At 36.5% G+C, this 25,335-nt stretch overlaps 1 pseudogene; it reads right to left on the bottom strand.

Annotated features, from left to right (window-relative positions):
* The window catches only part of LOC129647269 (60S ribosomal protein L13-like), a 44,216-nt pseudogene extending 19,126 nt beyond the window's left edge, over positions 1–25,090 (bottom strand).
* Positions 25,091–25,335: the final 245 nt, after the last annotated feature.

Here is a 25,335-nt window from a genome sequence, read left to right as displayed (position 1 = left end):
CTTCGGTTGTGTCCAACTCTGCAACCCTATGGACTGTAGCCCAGCAGACTCCTCTGTCCATGGGATTCTCGAGGCAAGAATACTGGAGTGGGTTCCCATGTCCTCCTCCAGGGTATCTTCCTGACCCAGGGATCGAATCTGCATCTCTTATGTCTCCTGCATTGGCAGATGGGTTCTTTCCACTAGTGCCACCTGGAAAGCCCATGATGTACTCTGCATAAAAGGTAAATATGCAGGGTGACAATATACAGCCTTGTCGTATTCCTTTCCCAATTATGAACCAGGCCATTGTTCCATGTCGGGTTCCGACTGTTGCTTCTTGATCCACATACAGGTTTTCAGGAGACAGGTAAGGAGGTCTGGTACTCCCATCTCTTTAAGAATTTTCCAGTTTGTTGTGATCCACACAGTCAAAGGCTTTAGCATACTCAATGAAGCAGATGTTTTTCTGGAACTCCCTTGCTTTCTCCATAGTAGTGTGTATATGTTAACTTCCTTAAATTTTAACTTAGATGGTTTTAGCTGGTTTGTCTCAGTTGGCCTTTGAGAACCTGAAAGGAAACAGGTTGAAGCTGCAGGTCTCTGTATCGTGGAACACTTCTGTGAGTCTGGGCCCTTTGATAGTTTTGTGACAATGATCTTTTTTCCTGCCCCCTTTCTTTGGTGATATCAAAGTACATATATCTGTGGAAACGACTCACTAAAAATGTGGGCTTTGGCTACAAGTCATTTCTAGTTAAATCCATCTGAAGAATTGTGCTGCCTCCTTTTTATCTTGCACCCTTATATCAAGAAATTTAGATATTTAAAAATATGCATCTTGAAAGGAAAAAGAGAAAACACAAAAGTAAATTTTTGATATTTTTATTGTTACAATGAATTTCTCTTTCAATGAATTGTTTTTAGATGTATAGGTATTGATATTACATGAGTTCTAAGAAATAGTTATAATCTAGCTAGGTTTAGGAAATTTCATTAAAATCCTTGTTGACAATAAGGACCTACTATATAGCACAGAGAACTACATTTGATATCTAAATAACCTATAATGGAAAAGAATTTGAAAAGAGAGTATGTATATATATACATATGTACACACACACACACACACACATGTATAGGGCTTCCTTGGTGGCTCAACTGGTAACGAATCTACCTGCCAATGCAGGAGACACAAGACAAGCAGGTTTGATCCCTTGGTTGGGAAGATCCCTTGGAGGAGGGTATGGCAACCCACTCCAGTATTCTTGCCTAGGAAATCTCATGGATAGAGGAGCCTGGCAGGCTACAGTCCATGGGATCACAGAGTTGGACACGACTGAACTCACATGCATGCATACATATACATGTATAACTGAATCACTTTGCTTTATATCTGAAATTAACACAACACTGTAAATCAACTATACTTTAAGTTTTTTTTTTTTAAATTCCTGTTGAAACTCTTATGTAGCATTTACATTTCATTTATCTGTCACCAGAGGGAGTAAGAACTCTGCTAAATGTTACATATTTTCAAATTTTTCCAACAACAGTTGTATGAAAAGTATCCCCTTGAGTTATGATAAGATGATTTCTCTTTTCCCAAATCCATCTAGGAACTCCTTTATTAGGTGTGATTTTGAACTGATATATCTGAATTATATAAGCTAATTCATAAAAATATTAGAATCTGTAAAAGATAATTTTGTAAACAGTCTGAAAAGGTCTGAGTGCAATTTTTATACTATTTGACTAATATGCCTAAGTCAGTCATCTTGTTTGCAACATTTAAGAAATTGTAAACAAAGCTGTGTCTTATTAATAGTGGTGCTGTATAATAATGAAATATATTGCAAAAGTGAAAAATAATATTGAGGAAAATCTGGACTTTCTTTCCTAGAATGTCTGTAACCTATGACAATTTTCTGTTTTCTTCTGCTTTTAAAAAAATGCTGTGTACTAAGACTCTTGAGAGTCCCTTGGACTGCAAGGAGATCCAACCAGTCCATTCTGAAGGAGATCAGCCCTGGGATTTCTTTGGAAGGAATGATGCTGAAGCTGAAACTCCAGTACTTTGGCCACCTCACCTCATGCGAAGAGTTGACTCATTGGAAAAGACTCTGATGCTGGGAGGGATTGGGGGCAGGAGGAGAAGGGGATGACAGAGGATGAGATGGCTGGATGGCATCACTGACTCGATGGACGTGAGTCTCAGTGAACTCCGGGAGTTTGTGATGGACAGGGAGGCCTGGCGTGCTGTGATTCATGGGGTTGCGAAGAGTCGGACACGACTGAGAGACTGAACTGAACTGAACTGAATGTACTCAGTCATTTCATGTACCTTGATACTCCACAGATTATTAGATAGTTTTTGGAGTAAAAGCTTAAAACGTCTCCCATGAATAGGGCAACATTGCTGAACTTGAAAAAGTTTTTAACAAAATAAAAGTTTGCACAGTCTCCTTTTCAGAGTTTAGGTTTTAAAAAAAATCACATGGATGTTTGTCTTATGTTCTTTGATAGAATGAATATAATTTCCCTTGAAATTATTGCTTCTTCTTGCTTAGGTATAAAGTAAAAATACCTAAGTATCTAGTAGCTATTTAAGGAAAGATCTCCCAAACTTAATATTGAATGAGTCATATATATGCTCTGTTTTATGAATATAGGATAGAAATTATGAAAAAGTGATGCTACCTTTTTTTCAGGTTTATTATAAACTATAGATTTCCCCCCACTCAATTAGAAATTCTCAAGAGGCTAACACATGGAGAGTAAAATAGAGTGTGTTAGTCTGTCATCTCTGACTCTGTGATCCCAAGGGGTAGAGCCCACCAGGCTCCTCTGTCCACGGGGTTTTCCAGGCAAGAATACAGGAAAGTGCTGCCACTGCTTTCTCTAGGGGATCTTCTCCAACCAGGGACCTAACATGGGTCTCCTGGACCATCTGAGTCAACGGGGCATCTAGGATAACACACAGAGAGCAAGATATTAACTAATATGAAACAAATTATGTGGCTTAATATATTAATCCTTTCTTATTTTTTTGATTAAATATACAGACATTAAATGGCCTAGAAATTTTGTTTGTTGGAATATGTGTAAAAATGATTCAGTAAAAATGCAAGCCTTGGCTACATTATTTCTTGTAAATCCATCTGAAAATTTTGCTGCTTATGTTTTATCTTTAAACTTTAGTTTTGCAGCAGGAACTATGATCTTCAAAAGAAGCACTTGTTATTGTTTGTAATGCCTTAGCTATGACACATGTCAGTGAACTCAGTGCAAACTTCTGGGAATCCTGAGAAACATGGTGCTTCCCACTCCACCCACTGCTCCTGGTTTCCCACAGTTTTTTTTTTTTTTTCTTTCTTTCCCCTCATGTGGCTTAAATTGATGAGAGTGTGAATACTAAGGATCATTTGTAATAAAAACTCAAAAGGAATGACTTTAAACATATAATCTCAGAGCAGTTAGATCACACTTATTTTACATGGAAAAATACAAGTATACTTTTATCTTAATAGCACAATTCTAAAGCCTCATGTTACTTAGTGAGTTACTGATGTACTAAAATTATCTTCTGGAGAGGATTTCATTACTTATGCTATGTTATAAATGTAGGATAGAATACCTATATATAGAGAGTAGCTATAGCACTTAGACTTTGTTATGTCTATAATTTTTGTTATTAAACTTGTAAATAACAAAGTTTGAGGTTAAAGAATATATGAGAATTTACCTCATGCAAGGCAAGAAAATTTTACAAAGAAAAGTATAAATGTAAATTCAATTTAATTTGAATTCAACAATTTATCCCATTTTTCAATTGTCAAAGAGGCATATTTGAACACCTGCCTTTGCTTAATCATTTTAACCCAGTTTATTTAAGAGAAATTCAAGCTGATTTACATAAATATAAATAATAGAAGAGAAAATCATTTGAAGTTAGTAGAAGAGAAGAAGCAAGGAGAAGTAAGGAAGCAAAAATAAGATGGAAAAATGAATTGAATATTTTATAGAAAATAAATGTCCTGGCATTTTATACAGCTGTTATTGGAGATTATAAATTGCTTTTTCATTTTCTAATAGCCAATGAGAAAGAAAGAAACAAAACAGAAAATTTTATTCCTTTAAGATAGAAATAACCCAATTTCTCTAGAAAAGCACAACTATTTATGATATTGAGAGCAAACAGTATTTCTCCTTTGGGTTCTCACCTTGTAAATTAATTAAAAAAAAACCCCAACAACATGTTTACAGTGAATTTCTACTCTCTTGCAGTCTCACACTAAGCACTAGGGATTCAAAGACGATTTGACTCAGTTCATGCTCTCAAGGGACTTGTGATCTAGCTAAGGGGATAGACACATAAATATATAATTAAAATACAACACGGTAAGTTTTATGATACAGGTAAAAGTATTGCCAGAGAAAATATCTTCAATGAAGAATGAAATTTTTTTGTTCTTATTCAATAATATACAATGATAAAAAGCTTTTTCTTCCCATGTGTAATATTTAATTCTACAGCTACATGCCCTCATTGCTTTATTCTTGAACTAGTATCATAGTCTGCTGACCTTGCCACCTTCAAACTATTTCCTATATTGCTTCTAGATATTCACTGGACTAAAGCTCATAAATGATTTGTGATATAAAATTTGTTGCCAAATAAATTTTAAACTTTTACCTTGTTAATGCTTTATATGATCAGACCACAAATAATACCCCCATAAATTATTAACTTTGTTGAGAGTATTCAGTTCAGTTCAGTTCAGTCGCTCAGTCGTATCCGACTCTGCGACCCCATGAATCGCAGCACACCAGGCCTCCCTGTCCATCACAAACTCCCGGAGTTCACTCAGACTCACGTCCACTGAGTCAGTGATGCCATCCAGCCATCTCATCCTCTGTCGTCCCCTTCTCCTCCTGCCCCCAATCCCTCCCAGCATCAGGGTCTTTTCCAATGAGTCAACTCTTCGCATGAGGTGGCCAAAGTACTGGAGTTTCAGCTTCAGCATCAGTCCTTCCAAAGAACACCCAGGACTGATCTCCTTTAGGATGGACTGGTTGGATCTCCCTAGAATCCAAGGGACTCTCAAGAGTCTTCTCCAACACCACGGTTCAAAAGCATCAATTGTTCGATGTTCAGCCTTCTTCACAGTCCAACTCTCACATCCATACATGACCACTGGAAAAACCATAGCTTTGACTAGATGGACCTTTTTTGGCAAAGTAATGTTTCTGCTTTTGAATATGCTATTTAGGTTGGTCATAACTTTCCTTCCAATGAGTAAGCATCTTTTAATTTCATAGCTGCAATCACCATCTGCAGCGCTTGAGAGTATGAATAACTTCAAAAGATAGGTTTTGTATTTTTTCTGTTTCTTGTTGACTCCCACTGCATGGTATGTGATATGTGCTCAAATATATTTGTGAAAAGCAATGGATAAATGAATTCAGCTGGTTGAACAATGCAATGACTTTTTTAGTCTTTCTGTTATTAAGCATGTTAAAAATATCAAAATTCACTTATGTTTTTAAATTTCCTATTACAAAAATGTCTATTAAGTTTATAGTGAAATTCCCTTACTAATATTATATTTTGTGACTACTTATGAAATAAATTCATATTTAGATTTAATAGAAAAATTATATATTCTTTCACATATAAAAATACCCTATAAGGTCTGTCATTTCTATGCCTATAACTATAGTGTGTTTGTAAGTATGTATGTATACAGACACTTTAAATATTATCAGCTTACTGTAAAATTAAGAGACTTCAGAATGATTTCAAACTCAGATCAATATTATTCTATGTATATCTTAATTTGTGTCTAAGTTAAACAATGGTTAGCAACTTGAAGATTTTTAGCACAGCAGCCAAGTAAAGATCACATCCATATATTTGATACATAAGACATTAAATATTGAATAACAGAATTGTCTTTATTTTATAGCCCTTTTAAAACAATCATCTCCTTTTAAATGATATTAACCTCATAGATAGATTATTCAAGGAATACTGACCAAAACAGAAATAGTAAACCTTTACTTCACAGTTGGCTGTGATTAATTAAAGACTAGAGACCTATTTTTTGAAGCCGTTAAATCAGAATTCATGGATTTAACTGTGCTTTGTATTAGCAAGCTGTGATTTTGTGAAGAAACAAATTTTGTGAATTTTAGCTGATTTCTAACATTGAATAAGTGTTATATATGTGACATTTGGATTAGAATTACTCATTCATTACCTGACAACTATTGTGCACCTTCTGTGAGCTTGGCATGAGAAAAGTGCTGGGAATAGGTACACGATTTATAATTTCATATCATCTTCAGGTCAAGTATAAGGATTTCTCACAGGGTGTTTTGGGAGCCCAGATGAAGGGAGGAGGACTGGGGAACGATTCTAGGAAAAGCCAGTGTTCCAGCTGCTTAGGAAGAATAGGAGGTCACCAAAGAAGAGAGGGAAAGAACCATGGGGTAGAACAGCTTGGATTGGGTAGGGGAATTAGATGCCCTTTGACCTTGCTAGAGAAAAAACTGCTAAACGAGTGTCAGTAATGAGACAATGGTCATTCATTTATGTATTTATTTACTCAAAGTATTTAACTGAAATTTATTATTTAGTTTGTTATTGAGTGATGTCGATTATTCATCAGAAACTGCTGGGGATACCATGGAGAGCAAGATATAAACAGTTTCTGCCATCATGGAGAGTCCCATCATGACTCTGGGATTAGATCATGGACGACTCTAGTGGGAAATTAGAGAGGCTGTAATTGATCTTGTCAGCAATGGGAAGCTGTTCACATAAGTTTAGTCAGGAGTGTGAGTGGGTCAGACTTGTGTTTTAGATGAATTACTGTGGTACTGTGTAAAGTGGGCCTATTCAGAGGAAAAAACATTTACTTGTGGGGCCGTTGCTGTATTACAGTTAAGATGTGATAAAGACATTAACCTGGGCTTCCCTCATATTGCAGTCGGTAAAGAATCTGTCTGCAGCACAGGAGACCCGGCTTCAATTCCTGGGTTGGGAAGATCCCCTGGGGAAGGAAATGGCAACTCACTCCAGTATTCTTGCCTGGAGAATCCCATGGACAGAGCAGCCTGGCAGGCTACAACCCATGGGGTCGCAAGAGTCGGACACGACTTAGCAACTAAACCACCACCAAAGACACTAACCAAGACAGTGGAAATCATGAGCGTTAGAGAGTAACCTATTTGGGAATTAGGATATAAAACGATAAACTTATGACTGCTTGGAGGGAGGTATGACGGAGAGGGAGGAGTTGATGACTCCTTTGTGTTTCTACCTTTTTTGATTAAATGGATTGATGATATCATCACCAACTAAAAATAGGAGAATTCAGTTTAGAAAATAAACAAAAATTTTTTTTCCTGATAGTAAACCTCTGAAATTCAAAAGAATAGTCTGAAATCTATATAATATTTGTGATTTTCAAACTGAGTATTTTTGACATTTTTACTTTTCTTCTCTAAGCAATGTGGAATAAAATGGTGCACATTGTATAAGAATAAACATAAGAGATTATTGGAGTGCTTAGACCTTCTATCACCACCCATAAACATCCATGAAATTATTTAACTGGGCCTTCAAAACAAATATCTGCTATCACATTGTAATTTGTTTATTGTATGTGAATTTTGCATTAAAATCATAAGACAATAATATTTAGTTCCTTTTAAATGGCAAAAAAATGGAGAGAAAAAAAATGTATTTTTAGCTTAAGAAAGTGACACAGTTGGAATAAGAATCCAAGTGGTTTCTGCTTCACTGCTTTTTCCAAACAAAATTTCCTGCCTTACTACCTCATAAACTGCATATCGCCATTTCATATAATTTTTAATTAAGCTTTATAGCCAAGTTGGCACTTGTAATCCTTATATTCTTATAAGTGACATGGAATTGTCTAAAGTCCAATCCTGTTTTTTAATGACGTTAGTCTAAAACTTGAAACCTTATGCAGCTCTTCTAGTAGTTATTCTTTTAATCTATAATTAACCTGTTTCCACAGGAGAATTTATTTATATACTGTTCATACAATAACTTATTACTCTGGGTATCTTCTATTACATAAAATATTTTGAAATGTTTTTAATCCCTGAAAGAGTCCTAAAAGTCTGGTTGCAGTTACTTAATAGAGTCAGGAGTTTAAATTTGAGATTGTAGTTACACATCCATCTTCCATATCTTGCTTCCTATCACAGAAATTTTTTTGAACAGGTTCCTGGTGCTATTTCTGCCATTTGCTTACATATATTCTGTTCCAAGAGGGCACACCCTGTGAGTGTGGGAATAAAACTTGTCTGGGCAGAGACTCCAGCGCTGCAATTATCTTACATGAAGCTATTGGCTTGCTTGATTTCTCCAGAGAGTTTGGTAATGTAGCTGAAGAATGCTCCTTCTTCTGCTCTGCTCTCAGCCATGGTTGTTTTTTCAATGCACCATCTTCCATCTTAGTGAAATTAGCTCACCTCTAACCTTGAATAACATGAGCCTTCTAATTCCGACCCATGGCTGAAGTCAACTTCGGAAAGACTTTATAATAAGAATTTTAGAAGGGAAGTTGTGCTTTTCAAAACTGTCTTGTCAATTGGAGCACTTCTGAAGCTTCAAAATTCAAATTGTTACTACCAGAGAATACTTTTTTTACCTTGTTACATTATAGAAAAGGGAAAACATTTGCTAACACAGAACTAATCTACATTTGTATTTATGTTTTTCATTTAAATTATTAAGGTTTAATTGAATGGAACTAGTTGGACATGATTTTAATGCTGTGCGTGCATGACTACTAAACTTTTAGGGCTAAGTGAGTGTATCATAAGTGATTCCCAAATTGTCCATTTTTGGCATTCAATAAAATGCAAAATTATCAGTGCCTAGTATTGGAGCTTGGAGAAGGAAATGGCAACCCACTCCAGTGTTCTTGCCTGGAGAATCCCAGGGACGGGGGAGCCTGATGGGCTGCTGTCCATGGGGTCGCACAGAGTCAGACACGACTGAAGCGACTTAGCAGCAGTATTGGAGCTAAAAAGCAAGACTGAATTATTACTATGACAGTAAGCACAGCTGCTGGCTGCAGGTTCACTATGTCTAAGTACCTGTACTATTTCCTTTAATCCTCAAATGTGGCAATATTATGGTAGAGAGGCGGTATAAATACATATTTAATTGATGAGTTCTGGAGGCAGGTTGTTTGAATTCTGACTCTGCAATTTTTAAGCCATGTGACCTTGGTCAAGTTACCTAACCTTTCTGTGCTTTAGTTTCCTCACTTGTAAAGAAAGGTGATGACACCTCACATATTTTGGGGAGGATTAAATGAGTTATTTATTGTATGAACAAGACCTGGAACATAGTAAATGTTCAATAACTGCCAGCTATTATTATTGTCCTATTAGGTACCTTACTTGAGATTTTGTAACTTATAAATACTGGCATTATAATAGGAAATCTGAGCTCTTGAACATCACAGCCAGTGTGCTTGAACACTAGCCTTTGTTATCTCAGTAATAAAGAATACTGGCATAATTTTGAGAGCACCTTCAGGCAGAAAACAATGCAGCAAAGTAAGAGAACAGATACACAAGACTGACCTTTTCCCATTAAAGGCTGCCTGGCCTTTTCTGATCTCAGGGGCAATGGATATTTTTGTGAGCCAATGATGGGCAAACATTCATTTAGGTCATGGGAACACAAAAGCAAATTCCCTGTCCTCCAGGAGCTTATGGTGTAGTGGGAGAGACAGAGAGGCAAAAAAAAAAAAAAATATATATATATATATTGTAATTCAGTAAAATAATGATACAATTGCTGTTGTATCACTGACTCAATGGACATGAGTTTGAGCAAATTCCAGGAGATGGTGAAGGACAGGGAAGACTGGCGTGCTGCAGTCCATGGTGTTGCAAAGAGTTGGATACGACTGGGCAGCTGAACAACAATGACACGATAGGAACTGCACAGTATCCAGAAGGAGCAGCCTCTGCTGCTTAGTGAGCCATGGGACAAGTCACAGCATTGGAGCGGAATCTGAAGGATGAGCAGTGGCTTGTCAGGTGGAGCAGATAACGAAGGAATCTAGCAGATGCAGAACATGTGAAGCTGAGGAATGCGGAGAGAGCCTGGCATTGGGAACAATCCTTAGAACTGTTTAGAACTGTTGTAGAGTAGAATGTTTTCTGGTGTGGAATGCGGGGCATGGCAGGAGTCAGATAGGCAGGCTGGTAGAAAGCTTTTATATGTCTCTAGCTATGTTGGGTTTTTACTGATAAAGGAGTTATCAAGTTCCAGGACCAAATCCTGCTGAAAGTAACTGCAGATACAAACCAAAGCTGGCAAATTCCCAGGTAAATTTTTTTGTTTGTTCAATTAATAGATTTTATTTTATGGCATGTCACCTAAAAAGTTATTCACAACCTAAAAACTGAGAGTTGTTTTATTTGGCAGGAACTTGTAGGACTTTAAGTTAGAGAGGCAGCACCTCAAGTAACCCTGAGGGAACTACTCGAAGGAGGTGAGGGGGGAGCTAGGATTTATAGGAGATTTGCAACAAAGGGCAATAGCCAGAACATCAAAAGATTACTGTTAATGAAAGAAAACCAGATATGTCAAGTTAAGGAATTTAGCGCTTTTCTATGTATGGGAAGATGTGAGAGTCTGGACTCACTGAAATTATTCCTATAATGTGCTCCTCAGCTATCTGGGGCCAGCATGCTACGTTTTCATAGCCTGAGTTTCCTCAGGTCTCACCATATTGCAGAATTTCCACTGTATTAGATATCATATTTTCTTTAGCCATTAATTCGTGGATGGACATTTACATTGTTTCCACATCTTGGTTAGTGTGAATAGGGCTGCAATGAACATGGGAGTGTTAAAAGGCAATGTATGGAGTGGAATAAAACATTTGCAAACAATATATCTGATAAGGGATTCATCTCCAAAATAGAGATGAGTCAACAGCAAAAAGACCCAAAAGTCAAAAGATAAAAAACCTTAACAAGGTGATTAAAAAATGGGTTAAGGATTGCATAGTCATTTCTAAAGATTTTTTGATGTGGACCATTTTTCACTTTCATTTTTCACTTTCATGCATTGGAGAAGGAAATGGCAACCCACTCCAGTGTTCTTGCCTGGAGAATCCCAGGGACGTGGGAGCCTGGTGCGCTGCCATCTATGGGGTCGCACAGAGTCGGACACGACTGAAGCAACTTAGCAGCAGCAGCAGCATTTTTCTAAAAGTCTTTATTAAATTAGTTACGGTATTGTTTCTGTTTTATGTTTTGGTTTCTTGGCAAGAGGCATGTGGGATCTTAGCTCCCCGACCAGGATGAAACCTGCACCCCTTGCATTGGAAGGTGAAGTCTTGACCACTGGACCATCAAAGAAGACAACAAATGGCATATGAACAGGTATATGAAAAGATGTTCAAAGTCATCAGTAAAATGCAAACTCAAACCATAACAAGATATCACCTCACACTGTTCACAATGGCTATTGTGAAAGAAAACAAAAAACAAGGAACATTAACTTATTCTAAGTGTCTCTTAGAATATAAGATTGTAAGCTCATTATGTGTGTTAATTTTCTTTTAGTAATTCTATCTCCCTCTACCCTCTTATTTTTCCCCTCTCCCCTTTCCCCACCCCTTACTAACTGGTATGATTATTTCCACTCATCTCTCAGGCTTTCAGTTCAGATTGGGATTATATCAAGGCATTCTGGGCTCTTGCTCTTGAGTGATGTTGAAGACATGATTGATCTACATGCAGAACAACTGGCTGACTTCAGTTCCATTTCTGTTGGCATTAAGTCTTTTCCCTCATCAGCCCCAAGCAGCAGAACAATAATTTACCCTTCCTCACTGCCCCCCCCCCCACTCTTTCATTAATGGGCAGGGAAGCCACACTCAAGCCCCTACCTTCAGTGAGTTTGTTGATATTTTTCAGAGGACACATTTTGTACTTCCCTTCCTAGGAGACCTTAGCTCTGAGCTGCCACTTCCTGATTTTGATCAGTAGAATTATTGGGTTGGCCAAAAGTTTGTTTGGGTTTTCCATAACATCTTCTTGAAAAACCCGAACAAATGTTTTGGCCAGTCCAGTATCTGTATTGCTTTAGTCCTAGAGATGTCTTCTTATTTCCTTTTTTGCACTTTATTTTATTTTACATATTTCTGATTACTTTTTAACAGAATTTATAATCAGTAATTATCTATTTATTTGTCTTGAAGATAAGCATAAAATTTTCATCATGATATCTTATTTACTATAGAAATATTAATGCTTGAAAACCGTGTCGCCCTTTAACAAGTTTTCTTGAGACATAATTTGATAGATTATATAATGATATATTAGTTTTAGGTATATAACATAATGGTTCCATATTTGTGCATATTGTAAAATGATCACCACAATAAGTAAGTCACCACACATATTCACAAATTATTTCCTTTGATGAGAATTTTTAAGATTTACTCTCTGAGCAGATTTCAATATTATTTCAATAATGTGCAATACAATATTATTAACTATAGTCATCATGCTGTACACTGTACTAGTTATTTATTTTATAACTGGAACTTTGTACCTTTTGATACCCTTCAGCCATTTCACTCACCATCCACACCTAAGCTCTGGCAACCACCATATTTGTTCTCTGTATCATGAGCTCACTTTTTTTAAAAAAAATAATCCACTTATAAGTGAGATAATAAGGCACTGGTATTTGTCTTACTAATTAATTTCATTTAGCATAATGCCCTCAAGTTACATCCATGTTGTCACAGATGGCAAGATTTTCTTTCTTTAGTGGAAGAATAATAATCCATTATATGTGTATATTTATATGTATATGTATGAATTCAGTTCAGTTCAGTTGCTCAGTTGTGTCTGACTCTTTGCAACACCATGGACAGCAGCATGCCAGGCCTCCCTGTCTATCATCAACTTCTGGAGTCTACCCAAACTCATGTCCACTGAGTCAGTGATGCCATCCAACCATCTGATCCTCTGTTGTCCCCTTCTCCTCCTGCCCTCAATCTTTCCCAGCATCAAGGTCTTTTCCAATGAGTGAGCCCTTCTCATCAGGTGGCCAAAGTTTTGGAGTTTCAGCTTCATCATCAGTCCTTACAATGGATATTCAGGACTGATTTCCTTTAGGATGGCTGCTTGGATCTCCTTGCAGTCCAAGGGACTCTCAAGAGTCTTCTCCAACACCGGAGTTCAAAAGCATCAATTCTTCAGTGCTCAGCTTTCTTTATAGTCCAACTTTCATATCCGTACATGACTAATGGAAAAACCATAGGCTTTACTAGATGGACCTTTGTTGGCAAAGTAATGTCTCTGCTTTTTAATATGCTGTCTAGGTTGGTCATAACTTTTCTTCCAAGGAGTGAGTGAAGTCGATCAGTCATGTCCGACTCTTGGCAACCCCATGGACTGTAGCCTACCAGGCTCCTCAGTCCATGGAATTTTCCAGGCAAGAGTATTGGAGTGGGTTGCCATTTCCTTCTCCAAGTAAGTGTCTTTTAATTTCATGGCTGCAGTCACCATCTGCAGTGGTTTTGGAACCATACCCCCCCAAAAAATTCTGTCACTGTTTTCACTGTTTCCCTATCTATTTGCCATGAAGTGATGGGACCAGATGCCATGATCTTAGCTTTCTGAATGTTGAGTGTTAAGCCAAATTTTTCACTTTCATCAAGAGGCTCTTTAGTTCTTCTTCAGTTTCTGCCATAAGGGTGGTGCCATCTGCATATTTGAGGTTATTGGTATTTCTCCTGGCAATCTTGATTCCAGCTTGTGCTTCTTCCAGCCCAGCATTTCTCATGATGTACTCTGCATATAAGTTAAATAAGCAGGGTGACAATATACAGTCTTGACATAATGCCTTTTCCTGTTTGGATCCAGTCTGTTGTTCCATGTCCAATTCTAATTGTTGCTTTCTGATCTGCATGCAGATTTCTCAAGAGGCAGGTCAGGTGGTCTGGTATTCCCATCTCGTGAAGAATTTCCCCCAATTTGTGGTGATCCACACAGTCAAAGACTTTGGCATAGTCAATAAAGCAGAAATAGATGTTTTTCTGGAACTCTCTTGCTTTTTCGATAATCCAGCAGATGTTGGCAATTTGATCTCTTTTTCCTCTGCTTTTTCTAAATCCAGCTTGAACATCTGGAAGTTCATGGTATGTATTTGATTAATATACATACATATATATATTAAAGATTTATATATATATTGAAGATTTTAATGAATTTGCTAATGAGCATGAAAAGATTAATATATATATATATATATACACACACACACACATACACACACTACATTTTCTTTATCCATTTATCCATCAATGGATGGTTAGGTTGTTTTCACATCTTGGCTACTGAAAATAATGCTTCAATAAACATGGGGTGCATATGTCCTTTCAAGTTGGTGTTTGTGTTTTCTTCGGACCAATACCCAGAAGTGGAATTGCGGAATCATTTGTAGTAGTTATATTTTTAATTTGTTGAGGAATCTCCATACTGTTTTCCATAGTGACTCCACCACTTTACTGAATGTAAGCTTCTTGATACAAGAACTTATTCATTTATATCTCACTGCTTTCTAGAATAGTTCCTTGGATATAATTGGATTCTGCAAACAAAATCCAATCCAATGCCAGTTTCTTTATAAACTGAGTAAATAAATAAAAGTTTAATACACCAAAGGAATTTCTATATTTCAAAAGTTTTTAGGAGCTAATTTGAATAGTTTCCTCTTACTTCCTGTTAGTCATTCTTATATCGTCAACCTCACCCTTCCTTCTGAATTGCCTCCTCATACTAGGAACATGATCAAGTAATTCCCATGTTAAAAAGAAAATCTCTGAGGATGCTTTAAAATGAATGGATTTTAAGTTGATGATAAAGCAAACTATAATACCACATATGTACATGTAGAGGTTTTAAGATAATTGAATTGATAATAAAAGTGCTAAAATTACTTGATATGTAAACTTAATAACAATCCATTTTTCTTGCCTGTTGATTCATTTTTTGAGCCTATTAGTTTATGAATAGATCCATAAATTGGTAAAAAAAAATCACATTGCATATTTAACCCATATGGAAAATATCCATTTACTTTTATACTAAAGGATAAAAATTTATACCCATGAGTTAAACCTCTTATAGAAGTTGGGTACTGATATTTTTGTGAGTGGTTACTTTTTTCATGCTCATTCACAAATTAATTAAAATCTTTAATTCACATTTTAAGTGAAGATATGTTTGTTTTCAGAATGACAGTTTGACTTTTGATTTATATATGTTTTGACTGAGAAATTTATTTGTGTTCATAAAATCTTTTCAGAATCACTGTAACTTAGGAATTATATGAGGAAAACTAATTTAATTTAATAAAGCATCTCAGAAATAAGTATATATAAATTACTTTGTTGCTTTATAACCTTTAGAAACTTGTTTCTTTCACTTGAAAACAATTTTCTCCCAGAGAGTGTTATATCTTGGCAAGGATTAAATAAATCTGAGATTAGATTTTGTTGAAAGGTCAAGATGATTTTAGCTTTTAAAAGTTATGAAGTTTCAGTCCTGATTCTATTATGAATTTATTAAAATTCTATTAGAAATTTATTAAGGTAAATCATGTTTGTCCTTTACCTGATGATAGAAGAGGTTACTTTTACATTAAATAATATTTGTGTACAAGTAGGATGTATTTTTAAAACACGCACACCAGACACACACCCCATTTTACAACTTTAAAGATTTGCTGTTTGGGTGAGCGTTAATCATTTCTAGGAAGAAATTGGCAGCTAAATAGACAATAGCAGCTACTTAGACAATATTGTCTAAGTAGACAATAGATTTCCATTTTTCCATCCAGAAACATTTTTCCTGCATAAATGTGTTTTGTTTTACTTTTTATGAATACAATTTTTTGATTAAAACATTATTTGAATGGGTTTTCCATTTCATATCCATATTCTTATCTGATTTGATTTTAATAATGACAGAATCTGAAAGACATTTTTGTAGTTCATTATAATATTTTTTAAATGCTAAAAATACTTTTTATTCAGTTTTCAAAGTTAATATACTTTACTTATCATAGTGAAGTAATAAGGTGATTTTAAAGGAATATGTTAAATTTGGGGACAAAGTATTGCCTTATTTTAATAGAAAATAGAATTGAGAATTCACAAGGTTTATTGCTATGCTACTACCTTCTTTTCAAGGACACGTATACAGAAGTCACTCATTTATGTTGTATCCTTTAACATCCCTTGGTAAGTCCTAGTTGTCCTTAAATCTCTCTCCATAGAACATTACTATTTTCCTACTGTTATCACATCCCATATGCTTATCTAAAAAGTAGAGAGTTTCTGGAAGTAGTAAAACCAATAATAATTTTTTGTCTAATAATCCAGTGCTGTTAGATAACAGCTTACCAATGATTAGAATAATTTTGTATAGAGGGCCATAGGGAGGATAATTGAAGGCAGGAAAAGAAGTTAAAGTTTGAATAAGGTTTAACTTTTTCTGGGTCTAAAATGAAAATAGAAGTGAACCAAAACAAAATTTCCTGCCTTAACTTGCCTGTGCAACATGTGACTATATTTACTTCGTCTTTCATTTGAGATTTTGTGGTCTTACTCTGCAGTTCTCAGTATGTTCTTAGAATTAGAGATATTATGATAACTGGTTATCAGAGTGATGAACTAATCATTCTTAGGCTTTTGTGTATTTGCCTGACATTTGCTAGCTGATGGTTTCATGTTTAATTGGATAAAAATGTGTTTTCCTGATAGACAGCTTTAGTTTGTATAAGCAGATTTCAAGATTTTTTTCTGGGTATTCATTCAGACATCATTTCTTTCATCTTGGAGTCATATTCTTGAAAAGGTGAATGGAGCTGGAAAAGTTTTAGCCAGAAGAACAGATCTGAATGAAAAGGCAATTAAAGAACCCAGTGTTGCTCTGCCCTGAGTGGGAGGGGAAGCTTCTATCCTAAATAATGAAGAACTGCTCCTGATCACTATTTTTTCTTAAACAGAGAAGAGGATAGAGGCTGATAATATATTTCTGCCTGTAATATATTTCTGTAATGTATTTCTTCTACACTTTTTAATATATGACTCAGAGTTAACAATACATGTTGTTGGTGTCAGAGCTGACATAGTAGAGGTGCAATGGTTTTTGTTCAATAATGCATTACAATCTGTATGTATATAGACAAAATGACCACATCATAATATGATGAGCATGGAGGAATCTCTTCTTTCTACAGAGCATAAAATTGCATATTCATTCCAGATATTCTTTCATATAGCTTGTTTGATGAAGAGCAAAGTACACTGAAGCATGATGCTGAACCAAACACAGCAGTGGCTTTATGGGGTCGGACTGTGAAGAAAAGAATGGCTATCCTTGCTGTTCTGAACACATTTATCTTCTAAAAAAGCTACAGGAATAGTACTGTTCTTCTAAAAGCACTTCTTTTGTTTTTCACTTTTAAGGATTTAAAAAAAATTTTTTTCTTCATTGTTTTTCAATGAAGTTTTCATCTTAAATGAACACCAAATATTCCCTCATTGCTTGTTTATGAATGACTTGCCAGTGTCTCTGTCCAGTCAAGTTGCTTTCTCCCAAAACAATGAAACATTTCTGCATTAGACTGTCAACTAGACTGTGTCTTCCTTAATAAAGAATCCAGACTTAATATTGAAAAGATTCAGCATTAAAATGCATGCCAAATATACTGCAAGGCATGTGGCTTTATTATTATTCGCATTCTAAGTGCTATTTTATTGACCTTTAGGAGGCTTTTCTCTCCTTAGATTGCAAAAGAGGTTTTCTACATTTTGATCTAATTTCATTGGTTTTCTGACAATGTAGTGCCAGATTTTATAAGGTAATGCAGTTTTTCATGATGTAGTGATAAAGGAGTAATATACTCCCAGAACCACCTGAGAGGAAGCTACATTTTAGAAGGATTTTACTGTAGTGTGGGGATGCCAGCAGACAAGATAAAAGGACAAATACTATCAATTTTAATCTTTATCATCCTGATAGATAAAGAATGTTTTTGCTGTTCATTCACTCAGTTGTGTCTGAGTCTTTATGAGCCCATGGACCGCAGCCCACCAGGCTTCCCTGTCCTTCACTATTTTCTGGAATTTGCTCAAACTCATATCCATTGAGTCAATGGGTTACATCTAACCATCTCATCCTCCATCATCCCCTTCTCTTCCTGCCCTCAATCTTTCCCAGCATCAGGGTCTTTTCCAGTGAGTCAGTTCTTTGTATCAGGTGGCCAAAGTATTGGAGCTTCAGCTTCAGCATCAGCATCAGTCCTGCCAATTCAGGGTTGATATTCTTTAGGATTGACTGGTTAGATCTCCTTATAGTCCAAGGGACTCTCAAGAGTCTTCTCCAAGGTCAATGGTAGTAGCTAATTAGCATATCTCTTATCATGAACTGAGATGGATAACTTTTCCTACTTTTTATATTTAATTTTATGGGTGAACTGTATGTTCACAGCCTTTGCTTGTTTTTACATTGAAAAAATATATCAGTTTTTTTCTTATTGAATATTAGGAGATATTTTTATTTTAATGACATGCAAATTGCAAATTCTTTCCCCAGTCCCTTGTTTTTTGACTATCTCCATGGTACTTTTTGATATATATAATTTTTTAAAGTCAGATCTTCTTGATTTTGACAGAGAATCAAAATGTGTCATAGTTTTGTGTCATAGTTTAAAAGGGATTTCTGAGTTTAAAATAATCAATCATCAAGTGGATTCTTCTTGCAATTTTATAGTTTCACTTCCCTATTTAAATTATGTATTCATTTTGAATTTATCAGTTTGAATATATACAATAGAATATTTCTCAACTCATCAGTGGCCACATGATTGGAAAAGGTCAGTTTTCATTCCAATCCCAAAGAAAGGCAATGCCAAAGAATGTTCAAACTATAGAACAATTGTGCTCATTTCACACGTTAGCAAGATTATACTCAAAATTCTTCAAGCTAGGCTTCAGCAGTATGTGAACCGAGAACTTCCAGATGTACATACTTGGTTTCAAAGAAGCAGAGGAATCAGAGATCAAATTGACAACATCTGTGGGTCATGGAGAAAGCAAGGAAGTTCCAGAAAAGCATCTGCTTCTACTTCATTGACTACACTAAAGCCTTTGACTGTGTGGATCACAACAAACTCTGCAAAATTCTTAAAGAGATGGGAGTACTAGATTACCTTACCTGTCTCCTGAGAAACCTGTATGTGGTTCAAGAAGCAACACTTAGAATCGGACATGAAACAACTGACTAGTTCAAAATTGGGGAAAGAATATGACAAGGCTGTATATTGTCACCCTGCTTATTTAACTTTTATGCAGAGTACATCCTGTGAAATGTTGGGCTGGATGAATTACAAGTTGGAATCAAGATTGCTGGGAGAAATATCAACAACCGCAGATATGCAGATGACACCGCCCTTATGGCAGAAAACAAAGAGGAGCTAAAGAGCCTTTTGATGAAAGTGAAAAATGAGAGTAAAAGAGATGGCTTGAAATTCAACATTCAAAAAAACTAAAATCATGGCATCCAGTCCCATCACTTCATGGAAAATAGATGGGGAAAAAGTGGGAGCCGTGACAGATTTTATTGGGCTCCAAAATCACTGTGGATGGTGACTGCAGCCATGAAATTAAAAGATGCTTACTCCTTGGAAGGAAAGCTTTGACAAACCTAAACAGTATATTAAAAAGCAGAGACAATCACTTTGCCAACAAAGGTCCATATAGTCAAAGCTGTAGTTTTTCCAATAGTCATGTAAAAGTTGGACTCTAAAGAAGGCTGAGTGCCAGAAAATTGATGCTTTTGAATTGTGGTGTTGGAGAAGACTCTTGAGAGTCCCTTGGACAGCAAGACCAAACCAGTCAGTCCTAAAGGAAATCAACCCTGAATATTCATTGGAAGTACTGATGCTGAAGCTGAAGCTCCAAATACTTTGGCCTCCTGATGCAAAGTGCTGACTCATTGCAAAAGACCTTGATGCTGGTAAAGATTGAAGGCAAAAGGAGAAGGGGGCGGCAGCAGATGATGGTTAGATAACATCACTGACTCAATGGACATGAGTTTGAACAAACTCCTGGAGAAAGTGGATAAAAAGGAGCCTGGCGTGCTGCAGTCTGTGGGGTCACAAAGAGTCGGACGTGACTTAGTAACTGAACAGCAACAACAACATAAAAAGAATGAATTATTGTCCTTTGCAGCAATATGGACAGATCTAGAGATGATCCTACTAAGTGAGGTAAAGCAGAGAAAGAAATATAATATGATATCACTTATAAGTGGAATCTTAAAAGTTGATATAAATAATCTTATCTACAAAATACAAATAAACTCACAGACATGTGGTTACAAAGGAGAAAAGGGTAGGTGGAGAGATAAATTAGGAGTCTGGGATTAACATATACACAGTACTATATATAAAATGGACTTCCCTTGTGGCTCAGATGGTAAAGCATCTGCCTACAGTGTGGGAGACCTGGGTTCAATCCCTGGGTTGGGAAGATCTCCTGGAGAAGGAAATGGCAACCCACTCCAGTATTCTTTCCTGGAAAATCTCATGGATGGAGGAGCCTGGTAGGCTACAATCCATGGAGTTGCAAAGAGTTGGACAAGACTGAATGACTTCACTCACTCATATATAAAATAGACAAACAACAAGGTCCTACTGTTTAGCACAGGAAACTGTATTCAATATCTTATAATAATCTAAAAGAGCTTCCCAGGTGGTTCAGTGGTAAAGCATCTGCCACTGCAGGAGATTAGAGTTCAATCCCTGGGTCAGGATGTTCCCCTGGGGGAGGAAATGGCAACCCACTCCAGCACTCTTGCCTGGAAAATCCCATGGACAGAGGAGCCTGATGGACTACAGTCCATGGGGTCACAAGAGCTGGACATGTCTTAGCAACTAAACAACAACAGAAATAACCTAAAATGTGCAAAATGTGAAAAAGAATACACACATAAATATATAGAATGGAATATCTTTTCTGTACACCTGAAAGTGTCACAACATTGTGAATCAACTATAGTTAAAAAGTAAAAATTTAAAAATAAATTAAAAAAATTAAAAAATCATATCTATTTTGAATTTATCAAGGTATAGGATATGAGGCATGAATCCAGCTTAATTAATTTTTTTCTAGATAGCTACTTAGTTGTCCTAAACCTGCTGTTGTATAAATCATATATGTTCCCCAACTTGTTTGAGATATCCCTTTTATACACTAAATTTCCACATGCATCTAGGTATATTTCTTGACTTTCCATTCTATTATTTTTATTAACCTGTCTCCTACACTTAAAAAATGTGATGCTCTAAGATTTGCTTTAGTATAGGATAGTCAGTTGCCCACTGGAGTTTTCCTGAATAGAGATCAAACTGAGTAGTGGATTTGCTGAGTTGTAGATTCTGCTCACCTTCTGATACACTAGATAATTTCCAAAGAATCTGTACCAAATCAGCTAAACAGTAGTCTATGAGATTTTGTAGCTTCACATATGGAGATTTATGACTTTAACGACAATCTAATAGGAGTAAAATGACTTCTTACTGTGATTTTAACTTATATTTTAAAAATTACTAATGAGATTATCTTTTATAGTTTTCTTTTTAAGTGTTTCAGTTTCCTTTTTAATGAAATCTCTCTTTTGTTTCTTGCTCATTTTTCACTTGAGTTTATTTTCTCTTCCTTATTGATTTTGAGGAGTTTTTTTGTATGATGTCATTTTAAGTAATGTTTTTTCCTAGGAAATGGTCAGTTTCATTTCAGTTTTATTTTCCAATATTGTCAAAAGCTTTTAATAGTATTCTTTTATTAGTCTTAAAAATTCTGCCACACTGTAGATTTTTGCCTTTTATCTTAATCAGTTATGTTGGTATATTGTCAATTTCATTAGACTTTTCAAAGAATAAGGGTTTGTCTTTGTTTACTATTGCATTGAACTTTATTTTCTGTATTATTAATTTCTGCTCTTTCCTTATATTGAATCATCTTCATAGTTTTTTATATTTTTTCTTTTTCTACTTTTAAAGTTCTAAATTAGTTTTCAGTCTTTCTTCTGTTCTAATATCAGAATTTAAGACTATATGTTTACCCCATCCAAGTACTAACCATTCCTGACTTTGCTTAGATTCCGAGATCAGACAAGATCACACACATTCAGGATGGTATGGTCGTAAAGTTGCTTTCTTTCTCTCTTTTTTTTAAAATAAAATTTTTTTATTTTAATTATAAGCTAATTAGTTTACAATATTGTATTGGTTTTGCCATACATCAACATGAATCTGCCACGGGTGTACACGTGTTCCCAATCCTGAATCCCCCTCCCACCTCCCTCCCCATACCATCCCTCTGGGTCATCCCAGTGCACCAGCCCAAGCTTCCTGTATCCTGCATCGAACCTGGACTGGCGATTCGTTTCACATATGATATTATACATGTTTCAATGCCATTCTCCCAAATCATCCCCACCCCCACCCCCCACAGAGTCCAAAAGACTGTTCTATACATCTGTGTCTCTTTTGCTGTCTCCCACACAGGGTTGTCATTACCATCTTTCTAAATTCCATATATATGTGTTAGTATACTGTATTGGTGTTTTTCTTTCTGGCTTACTTCACTCTGTATAATAGGCTCCAGTTTCATCGACCTCATTAGAACTGATTCAAATGTATTCTTTTTAATGGCTGAGTAATATTCCATTGTGTATATGTACCACTGCTTTCTTATCCATTCATCTGCTGATGGACATCTAGGTTGTTTCCATGTCCTGGCTATTATAAACAGCGCTGTGTTGAACATTGGGGTACACGTGTCTCTTTCAATTCTGGTTTCCTCGGTGTGTATGCCCAGCAGTGGGGATTGCTGGGTCGTATGGCAGTTCTATTTCCAGTTTTTTAAGGAATCTCCACACTGTTCTCCATGGTGGCTGTACTAGTTTGCATTCCCACCAGCAGTGTAAGAGGGTTCCCTTTTCTCCACATCCTCTCCAACATTTATTGCTTGTAGACTTTTGGATCACAGCCATTCTGACTGGCGTGAAATGGTACCTCATTGTGGTTTTGATTTGCATTTCTCTGATAATGAGTGATGTTGAGCATCTTTTCATGTGTTTGTTAGCCATCTGTATGTCTTCTTTGGAGAAAAGTCTGTTTAGTTCTTTGGCCCATTTTTTGATTGGGTCGCTTATTTTTCTGGAATTGAGCTGTAGGAGTTGCTTGTGTATTTTTGAGATTAGTTGTTTATCAGTTGCTTCATTTGCTATTATTTTCTCCCATTCTGAAGGCTGTCTTTTCACCTTGCTTATAGTTTCCTTTGTTGTGCAGAAGCTTTTCATTTTAATTAGGTCCCATTTGTTTATTTTTGCTTTTATTTCCAATATTCTGGGAGGTGGGTCATAGAGGATCCTGCTGTGATTTATGTTGGAGAGTGTTTTGCCTATGTTCTCCTCTAGGAGTTTTGTAGTTTCTGGTCTTACATTTAGATCTTTAATCCATTTTGAGTTTATTTTTGTGTATGGTGTTAGAAAGTGTTCTAGTTTCATTCTTTTACAAGTGGTGGACCAGTTTTCCCAGCACCACTTGTTAAAGAGATTGTCTTTTCTCCATTGTATATTCTTGCCTTCTTTGTCAAAGATAAGGTGTCCATAGGTGCATGGGCTTTCTATTTTGTTCCATTGATCTGTATTTCTGTCTTTGTGCCAGTACCATACTGTCTTGAAGACTGTGACTTTGTAGTAGAGCCTGAAGTCAGGCAGGTTGATTCCTCCAGTTCCATTCTTCTTTCTCAAGATTGCTTTGGCTATTCGAGGTTTTTTGTATTTCCATACAAATTGTGAAATTATTTGTTCTAGCTCTGTGAAAAATACTGTTGGCAGCTTGGTAGGGATTGCATTGAATCTATAGATTGCTTTGGGTAGTATACTCATTTTCACTATGTTGATTCTTCCAATCCATGAACATGGTATATTTCTCCATCTGTTAGTATCCTCTTTGATTTCTTTCACCAGTGTTTTATAGTTTTCTATATATAGGTCTTTAGTTTCTTTAGGTAGATATGTTCCCAAGTATTTTATTCTTTTTGTTGCAATGGTGAGTGGAATTGTTTCCTTAATTTCTCTATTTTCTCATTATTAGTGTATAGGAATGCAAGGGATTTCTTTGTGTTGATTTTGTATCCTGAAACTTTACTATATTCATTGATTAGCTGTATTAGTTTTCTGGTGGAGTCTTTGGGGTTTTCTATGTAGAGGATTATGTCATCTGCAAACAGTGAGAGTTTTACTTCTTCTTTTCCAATTTGGATTCCTTTTATTTCTTTTTCTGCTCTGATTGCTGTGGCCAAAACTTCCAAACTATGTTTTTTCTTTTCAACATCCTGTTTTGCGGCTTCCTTGGCCCTTTTTTCCCAGATGCCAAAGAGCCAGGCATTGGCGTGGGCCATGCAGAGACTGGCAAATGCCTTAAAGTTCTCCTCCTCTGTGATGACTTTGGCTTTCTCCTTCTTATAGATGTTCAGTATGGGCATAACAGATCCGGTCAGCTGAGCGGCCAATTTGAGCTCTTCAGCAGAGCTGTCTCCCTTCCTGGGGGCCGAGGGCTTCTTGGGGAACAGGATAAGCTTGGAGCGGTACTCCTTGAGCCACTGCAGGTTGGCCTGCAGGGACTCCATGCACTTGTTCCGCCGCCTTGGGTCCACCAAGATCCGAAAGGTCTGGGCCACCTTCTTGTGGATGCCGGCCACCCTAAGCTCCTCCAGGCTGAAGCCTCTGCTGGCATGAACCTTCGTGTGGTACCTGACCATCAGGCATCTCACCACCGGCCGGAGAGGACCGGATGTGGGGCAATGCAGCGCGCCTTGGCCTGCTGGGCCTTGCCTCTACAGATCTTGCGAGCCGGCTGGTTGAACCACGTGGCCACGCGCTGCTGTCAGTCCTTGTAGAAGTGCGGCCTCAGGATCGTGCCATTCCGGCTGGGCTCCATGGCTGTGGCCGAAAGGCCTCCTCCGAGGGCTCACGGCGGGGAAAGCTGCTTTCTTACATAATTATTTTTCAATACTTACGTTATTCAGGTGATACCTTTTTTTTTTTTTTAATGGAAGCAATTTCATTTCTTTTCTGAGGGTATAAATCACATCTTCACAGTAGTATTTTGCATATCTTTGCTACAGTGGCCATGTTTTGGGGGAATACTTCTCTTTTCTTGGCTTTGATCTCAGTTGGTTAGTA

The sequence above is a fragment of the Bubalus kerabau genome, chromosome 3 (assembly GCF_029407905.1).
Source record: "Bubalus kerabau isolate K-KA32 ecotype Philippines breed swamp buffalo chromosome 3, PCC_UOA_SB_1v2, whole genome shotgun sequence".
Lineage (NCBI taxonomy): Eukaryota > Metazoa > Chordata > Mammalia > Artiodactyla > Bovidae > Bubalus > Bubalus kerabau.
The sequence above is the reverse complement of the archived record's forward strand: the minus strand, read 5'-3'. Positions and strand labels throughout refer to the sequence as shown.